At 41.8% G+C, this 14920-nt stretch overlaps 1 protein-coding gene across 12 annotated transcripts in view; it reads left to right on the top strand.

Annotated features, from left to right (window-relative positions):
* The window catches only part of COBL (cordon-bleu WH2 repeat protein), a 162396-nt gene that overhangs the window by 22215 nt on the left and 125261 nt on the right, over positions 1–14920 (top strand). The window contains exon 2 of one of the 12 annotated variants that reach the window (XM_076330265.1): positions 4160–4296. The exons of the other annotated variants lie outside the window; for them this stretch is intronic. The gene's annotated coding sequence lies outside the window, so the exon portion shown is untranslated. The remainder of the gene's footprint in view (positions 1–4159; positions 4297–14920) is intronic. 12 annotated transcript variants of the gene reach the window in all.

Here is a 14920-nt window from a genome sequence, read left to right on the forward strand (position 1 = left end):
ATGACAGCTGGGGACTATAAACTTTATATAGAGACACAAACTTTGGGAGCATTTCTGAAGTGGTAGTGTTCTGTATTTAGTCTGAGACCAGACTGGTAATGGGGGGGAACGTGGAGTTCACTTCCAGGAATTAAATCAGACCAATAGGACCAAGGTTGCTCTGCCTACAGCAGAATATCAGTGGCTTTTCTAGAATAAATTTATAATGATGTAAGATATATTAAAAGCATACTTCAGTGGGATTCCTTTTTGGCTCTCAGTAATAGCTCATCCATTACCCCATTGTGATCTGGGAATCCTTGTTTTAGCATATGTTGTTCTTCGGGACTTGCATGTTCTTCACCTGCTATGTGCTTTCTTGGTCAACTTGCAATCCAATAGCTAAAAGAAGTCTGGCTGTTACTTTTAAAAAACAATTGCTGCCTTTTTTGAACTAATACTGCAACATGCCAACAGGGTTCTTCAGTTTTCAAGCTGCGGATCTGACTCAGACTAAATGAATTTTGCATTTGAGTGTATCAGGAACTGATCTGCACTGCTGCTGTAGCTGGTGAGAACATTATTTCTAATCTTGGACAGTTGTCAGATCTCTCTCCTTCTATTAGTCCATCTTTCAGCTTCTTTGCTAGTGCAATTTTTAAAGTTTTGTTGCATGCAAGATCCAACAGTAGAGTGGGAAAGAGCAGTTTGTTTTAGGGTGTCCCTAAGTGCAGAAAGTATTAATGTGCATGTTTTTTTCCTCTCCTTTGAAGCTCATGTTCAAAGTTGAGTATTCTGTTAGTTTTCTGTGATAGTAGTTGTCATCAGATGGAGAGATCATGAGAAATCATGAATATGATGCTTATTGACTTCAGCTCAACCACTGGCGCTGCCAGGATGTCCTGCTGTCTAGAACAGAAGAGAAAATGAGTTAAGGATATCTAGTCAAGAACTAAACCAGAGATGAGTAAGTCGATGTGAGGAAAAACAACCACCCACTACTTCAGGATCTGGATCTAACTGTAGAGTAAGTATGACTGATGCAATATTAAGCATTTTTCTTTTGGTGAGCACTTTCCACAGAAATACTAATAAACAGTCAGAAAGTCGAATATGCTTAAAGAGTCTCTTTTTTAATTCATCAATTTCTTATTCTCAGCAACATGAAATGGATGTGTCCCATGATGCATAATCCCATTATATTGATTGTAAAAAACTTCTTCCGCTTTTCTTTCTTGCTCCAAAATGGGGTACTGTAGAATAGTTATTGTATATGCAACAGGAGTAGAGACAGTGGTCTTTTTTTTGCACACAATGGCTTACTTGTGATACTGAAGATTAGCTTTCAGCCCATTACTGAAAAAAAGAACAGATACACTGGGTATCTGGCAGTACTAGGTTTCTCTGCAGACTCTTTTCAGCTGGAAAACATGGCACTTTAAAACAGCCTTTGGTTAAGTCTGTATAGAGTGTCACTTCCATCTTAAAAAATAATTAAAAACATAGAGGTGAGTTGTTTTAAACTGAGGGCCAAGTTGCAGAATGACAGATTTCTTAGTTCTAGCTAATGAAAATATTTGTAGGAGGTTGGGTTCAGAAAACCCCAACTCTTAATCCCCCTGTGTGGGCAAAGCAGCAAAATCTAGTATAGTTCCTGCATCAAATTCTTCCGGCAGCCCTGCTGTTGATTTTTGGGGGGAGGGGGCACCTTGCTCCCTGCTCTTTTTCTCAGTTTCCATTTTAGAAGAAGGGATAGCTTGCCTACCTGTTATTAATGGCCAGAGATTTTGCTGAAAATGTAAAATGTTACTCCTTATTAGGACACAGGTAATTAATAGTAAAGTGTGATGAGAGTGAGTGGTTCAGTAGTAACATATAATGTAAAATAATGAACATTTTTAGAAGAAGGGACGTGTTTCCTCTTCCTTGTTTCCCAGCTGGATTTAGGCTTTTTCATCCTTTTATCAGTTTTTCAGCTTTGTAGTACTCCACCGTTCTTTTTAAGCATACCTTCTTACCAGCAGTTGACAAGAGAGGATCGATCTGGCAAGCTATATGTCTGTCTCTTCCTTCTCTTTCTGTCTGTGTCTGTCTTTAATTTTTATTGTCTCTGTTCCTGCAAGTTAATTTTTCCCCTTTTCGCAGTTTGTACAAATACAGCTTTCATATTCTTTCTTTTTCTCCTGATGCCTTCCATCCCAAAGACGTGATTCGTGTGCTACTATTCTGTCCCAGGCTACTAGATTTTAGAAGAGTAACGTTGCTGTTGTATCTTGGGTTTGCTGTACAATCAGGAAATGATCATAAAAAAATAAACCATTAGTTTCCCATTCTCTAAGTAATCATAAAACACTATAAATACATTTCATACATATTCGCTTACATTTTTTAATCATACACATTTTTAGTTCTGTTGGTGTAATGACAACTGGCAACAGTTTTAGATCTCCATGCCTTGTGTGTAGTTTCCTTTAATAATTTTCGTATGATTATATTTTTGAGTATGAAAAAAATGAAGGCTCTCAATTTCACTGTTAGTTTGACACCCAGACATTTTGCTCAGAAATAGTTTCGTAATAGGATGTGTGTGTGTTAAAGAGATCCCAGGAGCAGATTATATCGTTGGTTAAGTTAGGGTTATTCTATTAATGTAATGGACTGTGCTAATTCACATACCAAGGGAATTAACCATTTATCAATTTTATTTCTGTAAGGGTTGTTACAAAATCAGCCAGGCTGTTGTTCCTCCCGCCCTGGGCGGATATAGTTAGCCGAGATGCCTGTTTGCCTTTTGCAATTCGAGTAAGTTCGTTCTCTAATGATGGTGTGATTAGCACAGTTTTGCCAAAGGAAAGGGGATTTCTCTTTTGGCTCTTGTATTCGTTTTTCGTTGTCAACAATAAGAATGCAATAGCTAAAAATACTTTTTAAAAGAACAGGAGTTGGAGCTTCCCCTCCGAAACGCTGGAATAGCGTGGGGTATGAGCAGCTGCTACAGCCTGCTAAAGCTTGGGTTTAAGTTCAGGTGGAGGGAGGGAGGGAGGCTTGCCTGCCCGACGTGGTCCTGCGGGTGGCAGAGCTACCCTGGGCAGCACCTTGGCCTCACTGGTCCTGTTTCTGTGCTCACTTAAACCTGCGGTCAAACACCTGACCGAATTGTCGAGTCCTTAAACATACTTACCAGCATCGAGAGACAAGTGTTCAGTATCAGTATGAATAAATACCTTTTTTCCCCCCTTCTCCTTTTCTTCTCTCCCAAGAGAAACGGGTTTTAAAGCTCTGAAAATAAAAGCAATGCTATAAACGTGAGTCATTTAAATAGGTACATACTCCTTGATGAGGTTTTACACACCCATTTTACCAACAGGTGGCCACAGCAAACAATCAGGAAACTCTCTTGAATTCATAAAGCTGTGTTCAAGCCACTGCAGCTCTCTTTTGACTCGGAAAAAGAGAGGGTGTGAGCAGAAGGACGGCTGCAGGAGTACAGGTGCCTTACTAACAGTGACAGGTACCTCTATGCTATGAGTTGCTTTTTTAAAACAATGTGATGTTTCTGGAGATCCTGAGTTTAGTAGGAATATCAGAATTTGGCTCTTTGTTTTTAAAACTGCCAACTTAACCCATGTGAGAAGTTAGTATTTTAACGCTTGCAATCCGTGGTTTACTGGCATGTATTCGGTAGCAAGGTAATTGAAAACCTGAAATAAAAATACGGGCATGGGGTTTTGTAGTTTGGGCAGTGTGCAGAGCCTGACTGCCACCATCCAGATGTGTTGCTGCATCCCTGTGCTGTGTTACTGTAAGAGGAAGCTGCAGTTGCCTTGCTTCAGCGTTTGGCATTGAAGTAGCATTCCCTGAGTTGGCTTTAAGAAACTGCTGTTTATACACTCACTTCTTTATGTGTTTGATTTGACTGCGTGCTTGGGTTGCTTATTTTATTTCTATGTTCATGAAAGCTTCGTAAGTTTGGTTAGATTAAAGGGGTCTAGCTTGTTTGAATGGTAGACTTTCAAAGTTTGAGAAAAGTTTTTGTCTGAAAGTATTTATAACTGATCACTTATGGGTAAAACATTTCTATATCACTAGCGTGCTAGATTTGAGTGAGGGGAAAAAATCAGGGCAAAAATGAAATGTAACTTAATTTTTCGTGAAATAATTGGAGATTCTGTGTTGATAGTGACTCTGTAGGTGTACCACCAGTCAAAGCTGCAGGACACAAGTAAGGCTGAAGTTCTCTTGCCAAAATCCTGAGGCAGTGTCTCATCCTGCGGTGGTGGTCTTAGAATGAGGAACTCGGCCATCTCTGCACCACAGGTGAGGCTTCTCATTGGCCTTCATAGTTTTCTTGTGTAGTTTCATAAAGCGTATACGGTGTTCGGCATGGAGTGAAGGTGAACTGGGTGGCTCAGGGGGAGAGATGAACTGGCCCTAAGAGTTTTGCATTGTTTTTACTGCATAGCCTTCTCGGGCTCAGCATGAAGCTGGGTTTTAGTGGGATCTGCTGATGTTGGCTTCAGCTGCCTCTGTTTGGTGTGTGTTCTTCTATGGTCAGAGACTGTATTGTCTCGCACAAGGCTTCTTGCACACAGCCTGACACTTAAACCACCTGTGGGTCTCGGGCAGCCCAGGTGCTGCAGATTGGCCTGTGGGTAGATCACTGGGCACATCATCAGAAAACCTTGTTTCTCTATTCATCTCTTAGCTTTCCACTTCCATAGTGTCTGAGCACTTTGCTGTAGTATGTGTGTTGCTGGAGAAGGAGAATCTGGATGACCTGGAAGAGGTGGAGGGATCTGCCTGCGGCAGAGAAGTGGATGGGACCTCACTGTCCTGCAGCCTCTACTTGTGCCTCAGCTGCAGGCTCCTGGGCAACTTTCCTTGACTGGAGAAACCAAATGGAAAGTGAAGCTTCTTTGTTTTAGCCAGTGGTGCTAATTATTAAATGTACTGTGCGTAACTGACAAGGTGTTGGGGTGGGGTCTGCAGGGGCAGCCCCTGTGAGGAGGGCCTGGGGCTGCACAATGCCAGACACAACCAGTTCCAGCCGGCTCCGAGGCACCCACCGCAGGGCATGGCTGAGCTCCTTCCCCCTTTTCCTCGGGAAAGGCCTGTGTGAGGAAAGGCAGAAAGAGCTGAGACAAGGGAGCAGCGGGGCCAGCACCACAGGAGGCACCACGGCTGATCTGGTAGCACCCTGAAGGGACTGCAGCCCGCAAAGGAGATGGGTGAGGAGGAAGGGGCAGCGGGAAGAAATGGCTGTGCCCAGTCCCTGTGCTGCCTGTGCCTCACCTGTGGGGCCGGCATTGAGGCCGCCAGTCTGAATCCATCTGGCTGCTGTCGGTCGGGCACTGGGAGGAAGATTTGCCTTTCTAGTTAGACATGCAGGCCTGTATATGTGTCCTTTAAATACTCTTCCCCTCCACCCCCCCCCCCCCAGTTTATATCAAGAAAATATCTAGGAAAATACTTGGAAATATATAGCTGTGTTTGGGTTGCGTATGTCTGTAGCTTTTCTTCAGACTGACTGAAGTAGAAACTGCAAAGTGTTTGTATTAATTAGCTGTAGAAGTTACTTGTTAAATAATACCAAATGAAGCCAGATTTCTGTTAACATTAGTTGTTTCTTCTTTCAACAGAGAAGATGTTTAAGGATTGACAGAAATTATCTTTTTGTATATATATGCATAATTAAAATGCAAAAGCACACTGCTTGTCTACTTGACACCAGTTCCTTGTGGGTATAAGTTTACTGATTCAAGGGAGAGACTGCTAAGTGACATTAAGGTTAGGCTATTTTATTTTTAGGAAGTGGGTTTTTTCATGTTAGCACTGATTCTTTAATATTAATATCATATACAGAGGTTTTTACCCATCCTAAGCCTGTCCTATCATTTTCTGCAGCAGAAATGAAAAACAGTAGTATGCTACATACTATTTTCTCATTAATATCAAGAGTATAGGAAGTTTTTCCTTTTTTGTGTTTATGTTTCAGATTTCTTCTCTTTTTTTCAGTGCCACCTACTACCACCAGCTATGCAGACTGAGTGCGTGAAAAGGGTGTGTGGAATTACTTTGTAAGCCCAACCCAGATATTTTCAATTGTTCAGACTCTTCCAAGTTTAAAAATAAGCGGTTAGACTTGTTATGTGACACCATTCATATATGTTTAATTTAGTTGTCATTTGCCAAGACTAGCAACATCCCAGGTATTCAGTGAAAGATTAAACTTTTAATTCATTATTTACTTTGAGAGAAGAAGCCATGGTGAAATGAAATTCTCACTCTTCTCTTCCTACCCCATCTCTCTGGACCTAATCCTGTGGTCCAGGACATCCGTGATAAAGCGTAGCTTGCTTTTAACAGCAGCATGGACAGGATAATTGGAATAAGGTTGATGCGTTAATAAGTCTTTGGCTATTGACAGGGAAATGGGACTGCTTTCAAATAGTACTTTGGCTAATCTCTGTATGTGTGCACATGCGTGCATGTGTATGTTTGATTCACTCGGGGTGGACTTTTTGTATTGCTGCTTATGTCAGGGTTATGTTAGGAGGCATCTGCTTCCAGGCATTCATTTGCTGCCTCATTAAAAACACCAAGAATACATGATGTTTGATAGCAGGGAACACGTTTTTTGACACTCACAGGCCAGGCAAAAGCTTCAGTGTATTCTGTTACCGTGCTCATGGACCTAGCAGACCAACTGCTCTGTCAAAACCAGTGCATCCTCTTGTGAGGATTTGATATTGACAGTATAGCCAACAAATGACTCCATGGTGCATAAATGCCTCCAAGTGTCTCTTTCCCTGGGTCTGAACGTGGGCAGTGATGACACACAGATGGTTACGGATCTCTCATGTCTTCCGTTGTTGCATGGTAATATTTTTGGCCTACTTAATCAGGGAGGGAGAAAAGAAGTTTGGTCTAGCAGTTTCCCGAACATATCCATCCTTCGCTGGCTGATCCCATTCCCTGATGCTGTGAGATTGAACTTAGCCTGCTAGGAGGCCTCGGGTGGCTGCAGTCTGGGTTGGAAGCATCTTTTTTTTGCCAGTGGCATTCGGTGACGTCCTTCCATAGAGCAACAAGGAGCGACCAGCCTGCTTTGCTCATGCCTGTGTCAGTAGATGTCTCTAATAATTTCTTTATTCAAAGTACTGTAGAGGAATATTGTATCAGAAGTTCATAGAAAATAAAGCGGTGCTGCACAGAAGTAGCTGAATATAAATAATGAACGCAATTTATATAGCATTTAATGCTACTTCTCATATATTACTCCTGATTCAGAAGCAGAAACGATGGCATATAGCCTGGTAACATTCTTACTACATCAAATACATATGCATCGTATCATTTGGGTAAGGGAAAGCAGCATTTATGTGCTCTTGTGTCCTGTGAAGGTGAGACACATGCCTGTGCTCGTCTCAATTACAGTGTGCAGGAGCCACGGGTGTGGGATGCTTATTTTCCCCGAAAGGAGAGTGCAAAAAAACACTGCACCCTTCCCACACTGGTGTGAGTAGCCCGTGCTCATTCAGCGGCATTGATCCTAAAGGGCAGGGGCTGGGTGAGCTTGCGGGAGTAACTTGGACGGCATCGCTGTCATTTCTTCAGGGCTAGAATTAGACTTAGGACACAAGGTTCAGCCGTCGGTGGTGGCCTGTGGGAAGAAGCCTTGTGGTCCTAGTGCCTGTGTTAGTCAAAATTCCTCCCGACTCCTCTGCCCCGCTCTGGTTTTGGTTACTCCCTACTTTTCCATAGGGTTTAGCATTCATTCAGCAGCTCAGGCTGATGAATGGTCCGTGGGGCTAAGGCTGGTTGCTGCTTACCTTCCTGCTCCAGAACTGGGTTAATGATTCGTTGTAGGCAGATGTGTGTGCGATTAGGCACATGTACTCTGACACACCTGAGTTAACTGGGTAGTCTGCAGAGGAGGAAGTTTTCTTTTGTCAGTGCTGGTAAGAAACAGAAAACAAAATTTAGGTTTGAGTAATGAAAGCTACCAATGCTTTTGTTTGGTTCTGTCAATGTATGAGCCACGCAGCAGTACTGTTTTGGGATATGTCATGAGCCTGTGATAGCCCACTGAGTGTAAGATTTTACATGGTCTGTTGTAGTAAGATAAAGAAGGCTGCCAAAATCTTGAAATAGAGCTCTTGTAATGACATGGCAATTAAGTAACCTGACCTCTTGAGAAGTCTACCTTTTGAAGGTAGAATTTTGTGGAAAAAAGTATGTTTTATTTATATAACCCAGTAATTTTTTTTTGCTGCAATTTGTACTATAAAAGGGGGTGCGAGAAGGGAAAATGCTTTTATGCACGCCTTTGCTATGGCCTATATTTCAAGCATGGCACTCAAACAACATCGTAAACAATCTTATACTGGAGGTTATTACTTTTGCTTCAGGAAGTGGGGAAAAATACGCTTGTGGTTTTTTTTTTTTGTTTAGTTCCAAAATGAAAGGTGGCATTTTTTCTGGAGGATCTGTCAGAAATACTGGAACTCTGTATTATTTGTTGAGGGGCCAGCTATGACTTTTGGAAACTTGAAATGCTGTCTTTAAATCTTGCAGCTCCCTTTTTACCATCTGTGCTTCTGTATTCAGTGTGGAAAACCTGTTACTCAGCTAGGAAAGTGAGTCCCTTTCATTTTTGTTCTGGTAGATTTCACTCTCTGTTTCTCCTGCCTTGCTGTTTTGTTTGGGTGCAGTTAGCGCTGGGCTCAGCAGAAGAGAGGTGTTTGGAGGAACCTTGCTCTGTAAGCTGCATCCAGGATTTTCCTGGCCAGGAAAGACCGATAAACGCAGAGAGGATGCTAGATCTGCTAGTGGTTGAGTGTCCTCATTGCTCTTTGGGAAGAGCGGTGCCAGCATGTGTCAAATGAGCAACTGTTAGGCCCTGGCTCAGGGAGTGCTCTCTGTATGCTGGTAATTTCACCAATTATCACTATGTCACTGACCTTCCTATTTCAGAGGAGGTGACCAAAGAGGTTGTGGTGTGGCAGCTCCAACTTTATCTTGCGTCCTCAGATTTCCTTGACCTCTCTGACTGATTTTAGAATCGGAAATGATAGAAAGTCGGGGTGGTAATGCATGAAGATAGGCTTGCTTTCTTTTTTAATTGTTTTTTTATCTCCGTGGGGTTTTTTTTGGGGGGGGTTTGATACATTAGTTATATTTGATACTTTCAGTTTTCGATACGATGTAGTAAGAACATAAGAGAAATGTGCCTTTGCAGGTCTAAAAGGCAGCTGGTTGGATGCCCAGGGCAGTACCATGCAGTTGTTCTCAGCATCCCAAAGCTTCTCTCGGTGCCATGCTGCCGGTGCTTGGCTTTGTCCTGGTGCTTGAAAGTTGTGTTCAAGCTGGGGGAGGCAGCAAGCGGGGCTGTCAACACAGAGATGAAATTGAGCTCTGCTGAGGTTCTGCCAGGCTGAAAACTTGGCTTTCTGCAAGGTCAGTGGCAAAACTCCCATTGACTTCACCGAGTCCAGGATTTCTTTGTTTTGGCTCTTATCGGTTGTGAGGAGGAAAATCAGTAGTTAATCCCTTCTGAACTCTTCTGTTTTCGTTCAGTGTTCCCAGGTGGCAGCTTTCAGATGGGACAGACACCCTTGTTTCAGCGTAGTCTGCCAACAGCTTGTGTAGCCATGCAATACCAGATTTTAATGTGATTTTCATATAAGATCAAGTTTATTTGATGATGTTCTTTGCCTGTATTTTCTTGAAAAAAAATTGGTTTTTTCAGCCATTGGTTTGATTTCAGTTTAATTGACAGAGGGAAAGATAAGCCTAATATAATAGCTTTTTATAAGTCTCTGGAAAGTTGGTGGCTGGTAGAGAGGAGAGGCCTCGTAACCACCCCACTCAGAGGATAGCTGCAGGATAAGGTCCAGAGTTGCAGACAGTCATTAAGTGCTCCAGAATTGAGAAAAGCTTCAGTGAGACTTCTCGCCTTTTTAGATATCAAAATCATTCCCGACAAGACAAGGAAGCTGAAGGAAATCAGATGTCATTAATATTGCTGTTTCTTTGTTTTTGGCAAGGAGACGGAAATCTTTTCTCTTGGTTAAAAGATCAGCTCTAAATGATCATGTTTTTTGGTGCTTGCATTTGAGGCATGTGCGCCTTTTGCCATCTCTAGTGTAACTATGGCAATTCATGTTATAAGGTAGTCTAATATGCCCTGCTTCTTGTGTGGGTTTTGTAGGCTCTGCTAAGTTTGCAGCTAGCTCAGGCATGTCTACACAATCTTGCTGTCACTGCTGTGATGCCCCATGGGTACTTACAGAGCAGCCTCAAGCATGTTTGCATTGGGTTATCTCTGAGTAGCATTTAAAGCTCCTAAGTTGTAGATACCTTCACTCTCTTGGTAAAGTTTTCTCATTTATAACATGTAACGCCATTCCCATGGCTTCCAGTCTGCTGATGGGGGTGATGCAAAGTCTTGGTTTTACTCTGTAAAGTCCATAATGGCCCAGACTTTTGTCCGTCTCCTGTGTCCTGAGCCAGTGCCACACACCAGTAAAATGCCCAGAATAGTTGTCTCTGATTTGAATGTGTGTGATAAAGAGGGAGGGTATTTGGCTGCTTCCTCTCTCCTTTGATACTGTCTGGGTGTGTTGACATGCCTGATTTATCAAGATTTTCTTCACAGTGTGCTCTAGTTTGCACTGCATGAGACTGTTAAGTCCTCAGTTGATATCACATCCTTTTCTGTTTTGTGAGATTTAAAATCCGTTAAGTACCACGTGTGCCTACAGGATACGTTAAACAGAATTTTAAATGGAAACTAACTAAACAAATGGGTTTTGCTGACACTTAAAAATCATTAAAACATTTCTGTTCTTACTTGATAAATCAAGATCAAACTTCAGAGTCCTACTAATCAGCTGTTTGGTGTTGTAAGCATATTTATGTGTGCTAACGTTTGCAGTTCTTTTTCATCAGGCTTTCTGTTTTAATGTTAATGTAGGTCTCTCAACTCCAGTGTAGAGTTGGAGTAGGGTTTATTACTTTACAATTAAGTTTATGATTTGCTTTTAATAAATCAAAATACTCAAATTTCAATTTAACCTAAAAACTACTTGACTCCTGTGTCATTTAGAAAGAACGGAATATCTTAAAAGTGAAAGCAAAATATATGCGGTTCTCATAAGCAATTTTATTAAGCAAATCAGCACCAGGAAAATACATGGAAAATGAGCTGAAGCAGTGGGATTTCCTGATAAAAGCACCTGTGGCATCCCATAAATACGGGGTCTGACAACAGTTAAGACTGTTGTGTTGAAGTTGGATATTTCTTTCTCTCTTTGACACTGCGTATTTGCTTCATTAACCTTTTTAAATATACTGATGTATGTGATTTCTTACCTTGTGATGGAGTATGAATTAAGGCTGAATTATAAATCCTAATTAAGAAGATGATTAAGAGAGTAAGGAATGTCCTGGCATCTATGATTCTATTTCTCTGCAAGTGAATGTAAACTGTATCTCACAAGAATACATCAATAGATTTTTTAGGGGATTTTTTCTAGCTCTAATGACAAGCTTGTCAGCCCTGTAGTTCTAGTGTTGGCTTCTTCTGTGACATGTAGTTTTCTACAGAGTTAGAATTTACAGAATAACTAGATGAAAAAAGAGGGTAGATCCATGTCTTTGATGTTCTAGATAGGGCAATCCAAAGTAAGTAAATTGCGTCTCCTTGTTTATCCTCCAGTCTGTCAGCAGATCTGGACTTCTGAATGCATAGGAACAAGGGGCATTGGACTTGGATGCAGCCTTCCCCTCCCCGCCCCAAGAAATTTGATGTAAGGTCAGCTGTGACAAGATCACGAGTGCTTCTCCAACAGCAAGTAAACTTGAAAGGAAGTGCAGAGGCCTCCTCCCTTTTAGGAGAGCTCAGTGTTGCTGGAAAAGAAATGGCTTCAGTAGGCCTGCCTGCTGTGCTTTGTGTCTCTCCTGCCTGGGACCACCTAGCTTAAGAGATTAACTCTAGGTTTCAGAAAAAACACAGACACCTTCTGGCCTGCAGCCTGTAAAGGCACGGAGCTAGTTGCTATTGATTAATTTCCACCTAGAAATACGTATTTCTAATGTTTTGGGAAGCCCTTTTGGATCTAAGGGGTGCTTAGATCTAAGATGCCTCTCTATTCTGGTCCACACCCTTTAACTTTTTGTCTGTGCCCTCTTCCTTGGTACATTAGGGTGTGTAGGTTTTCTGAAGTAACTGGGATCTTGCCACCATCTGTAGAAAGATTAATTAAAACCTTTGTCATGGAGGTAGGTGGACTAACATAGGTTTAATTCTGCAAAGAGCTAAACTCCCTCAGCTACCATTGCCTGCCTGTTTCTGGAGGATCTGTTTGCGTAAGGGTGAATGGATGAAATGAACTTCGGCAGCATACTCCTAGAGCATTCTCATTAAATGAGAAATGATGATCTGTCAGCTCACAGTTACATGTGTTAATGTTTACCATAGGTGTGCTTATTTAAGCAGGTAGTCATTCTAAACATAATTCTTCCCCGTCTGCACATCAGATAGACACTGTTTTAAGGCTGTTTCTAGTTGAAACAGGTATCGGTAGGAATATTATTCTATAGTAGTGTCAGCTATTTTCCACTGAAGTGCCCACTAGCTTGTAAGCGCATTATAAAACTAGGAATTAGCCAGCACAGTAAATCACATCAGAACTTCACTGGCTATATGTGTTGTTTTTCTCTGATTCTTTCAAAACTATTCCATCTTCTGTGTCCTTTGTAAACAGACAATAAAGCAAGCGCTTTACTGTGGTAGGGCCCTAATCTACAGAGTCTTTAAGCCTCTAGGGAGTGATTCTCAGTAGGTGGTAGTGAGGTTAAAAAGTCTGTGGGCACAAAAATAGAGCACACTCTGGGATATATGTGCTCAGTAATACAGTGCAAATGCACCTTGAAGCTGCATCTTAATTGACACTGCAAGTCACCACAGGAGAGTTTATAAATCAGTGTTGCTAAGCAATAAACTGTTACATTTGTCCAGACCTAAGAGTGTTACTAGAGAGCTCAGCATGGAGTTGTGACACCTGGCACAGACAGTGAGGTGAGAGCTGTAGCGTCCTCACAAAAACACATCTGACAGGTAGTAGAGTGAGTGCATTTAAAGGATGCATGTTTGCCCACAACATGCAGAGGATGCAATGCCAACGGTGATTCCAGCCTGCTTAGAAATACTCTTGGCTTTGTTTTCATGCCAGTGTTTTCCCACAGGTGAGCATGGTTAGTGAGAATCCAGTTAGCCAACATGAACCTGACTACAACTTAATGTATAATGCTGAGAAATCTCACTAGCTGTCTCACCAGTTAATGATATTTTAACCTTGTGGTTTTCGCAGTTCAGCCACAGGATTTGCCATCTGCAGGGAACTCGGTGTGCAGTGGCTGTCTGCATGGTTGTAGCCTCCTGTCTGCTAAACTGAGCATCCTTAAAACAGCTCGGTGAAGATTTGAGGGCACGGAGAACAGAACAGAGTACCCTGGCAGCAGGGCTTGGGCATTTTACAGTATAAGCGGCAGTATTCTGGATGTCTCTCTAGCTACGTTTGGGATGTTAGCATGGACACTTTTTTTTTTTTTTTTTTTTGCTAACCAGTGCCATTGTGCTTAAGCATCAGTGACATAAAAATAGCGTCATTGTCTTTTCCTATTTAAGCATACCATGCAAAGCAGCCTGATTTAGTCATAGGTGAAGGAACTGCATAACATTTCAGATGAGCATGAGCAACGTGATGTTTCCCTTAGTGTTTTATTTATTGTAATAATAATTATTATTTGGAATGGAATGAGGCTAATAGCTCAGTACTTGATAAGTGGGGAAAAAACAATGTGAGTGTGTGGATAACGGAAGAAGTAAAAAATACTGGTGGGAATAGGATTGGATGGCTGGTCACTGTATGCTTTGTACTAATTCATTGCTGGTTCTGCTGCAAGTCACTTTAATGGCCATTGCTTGGCAATCTTTTGATTTTGGTCGGTGTGAAACTGGCAGGTAGTTTTAGCTCAGATGCTCGTGGCTAAACGTTTGCGTCCTAAAGCCTAAATGTGTATTACCTTTATCAGCGTTTTGGTTCATCTGAGTCTTCTCCTCTGGCAGCTGTCATTGTGAAAAGAGCAAGGTTTCACCATCCCTACCTAGTGTGCTATTTTCCTACTTCTGCTTTTCTAGACCACATTTTTTTGAAGGTGAGGCTTGTTAACCCAACCTCCAGTATGAATTGTTAGTGGGGTTTTGTTCTGATTGCATCTCCCAAGCTGAAGAGCTAAAACTGTTGGTGTATCTCTGACTCAGAGATGCGATAGTACCACAGTTTAGATTGCAGGAATTTAACATTCCAAAATAGAGTAACACATCTATGCTTTCTTGCCTTTAACTACAAAAATCTTCTGTTTTTCTTTAGCATGTGTTAAAGCATATGAGGCAAATAATAACATAACGTTAGCTGCTCTCCCATTTCATTCCTCTTTACTGATGTGCAGCCTGATGGAGTTGCACATGATGGCACCGGCTCGTAGTGTGGTCTTTGCCACACACTGAACATGTGGTTGGTATCTCAAAAGTCCTGTGATCCAGCTCTTAGGCCAGACCTTGCAGTACTTATTCAGGCAGTGTTTTCATTAACTGCAGTGGGCATCTACCCAAATCCTGGGATTTGGCTGCTTTTTAAAAGATTTTTTTTCTCAGGCTTGTGTTTTATTTTGTTTTAGGAACTGATACAGGTAGATCTGTTAGGCTCCCTAGTGTGACTGTGGTTAATAGGTGTAAAAGCATTTGTAGGCTGCAGTGTTATTCCTTGATCAGTTAGAGCCCACCCCATGTACAGCTCCATCCTTGCTTTCACTCTAAGTGAGGGCTCTCTAAAGTAGCAGTGGGGTGAATTGCATGGCCCGTGCACTACAGGAA

Source organism: Aptenodytes patagonicus, chromosome 2 (assembly GCF_965638725.1).
Source record: "Aptenodytes patagonicus chromosome 2, bAptPat1.pri.cur, whole genome shotgun sequence".
Lineage (NCBI taxonomy): Eukaryota > Metazoa > Chordata > Aves > Sphenisciformes > Spheniscidae > Aptenodytes > Aptenodytes patagonicus.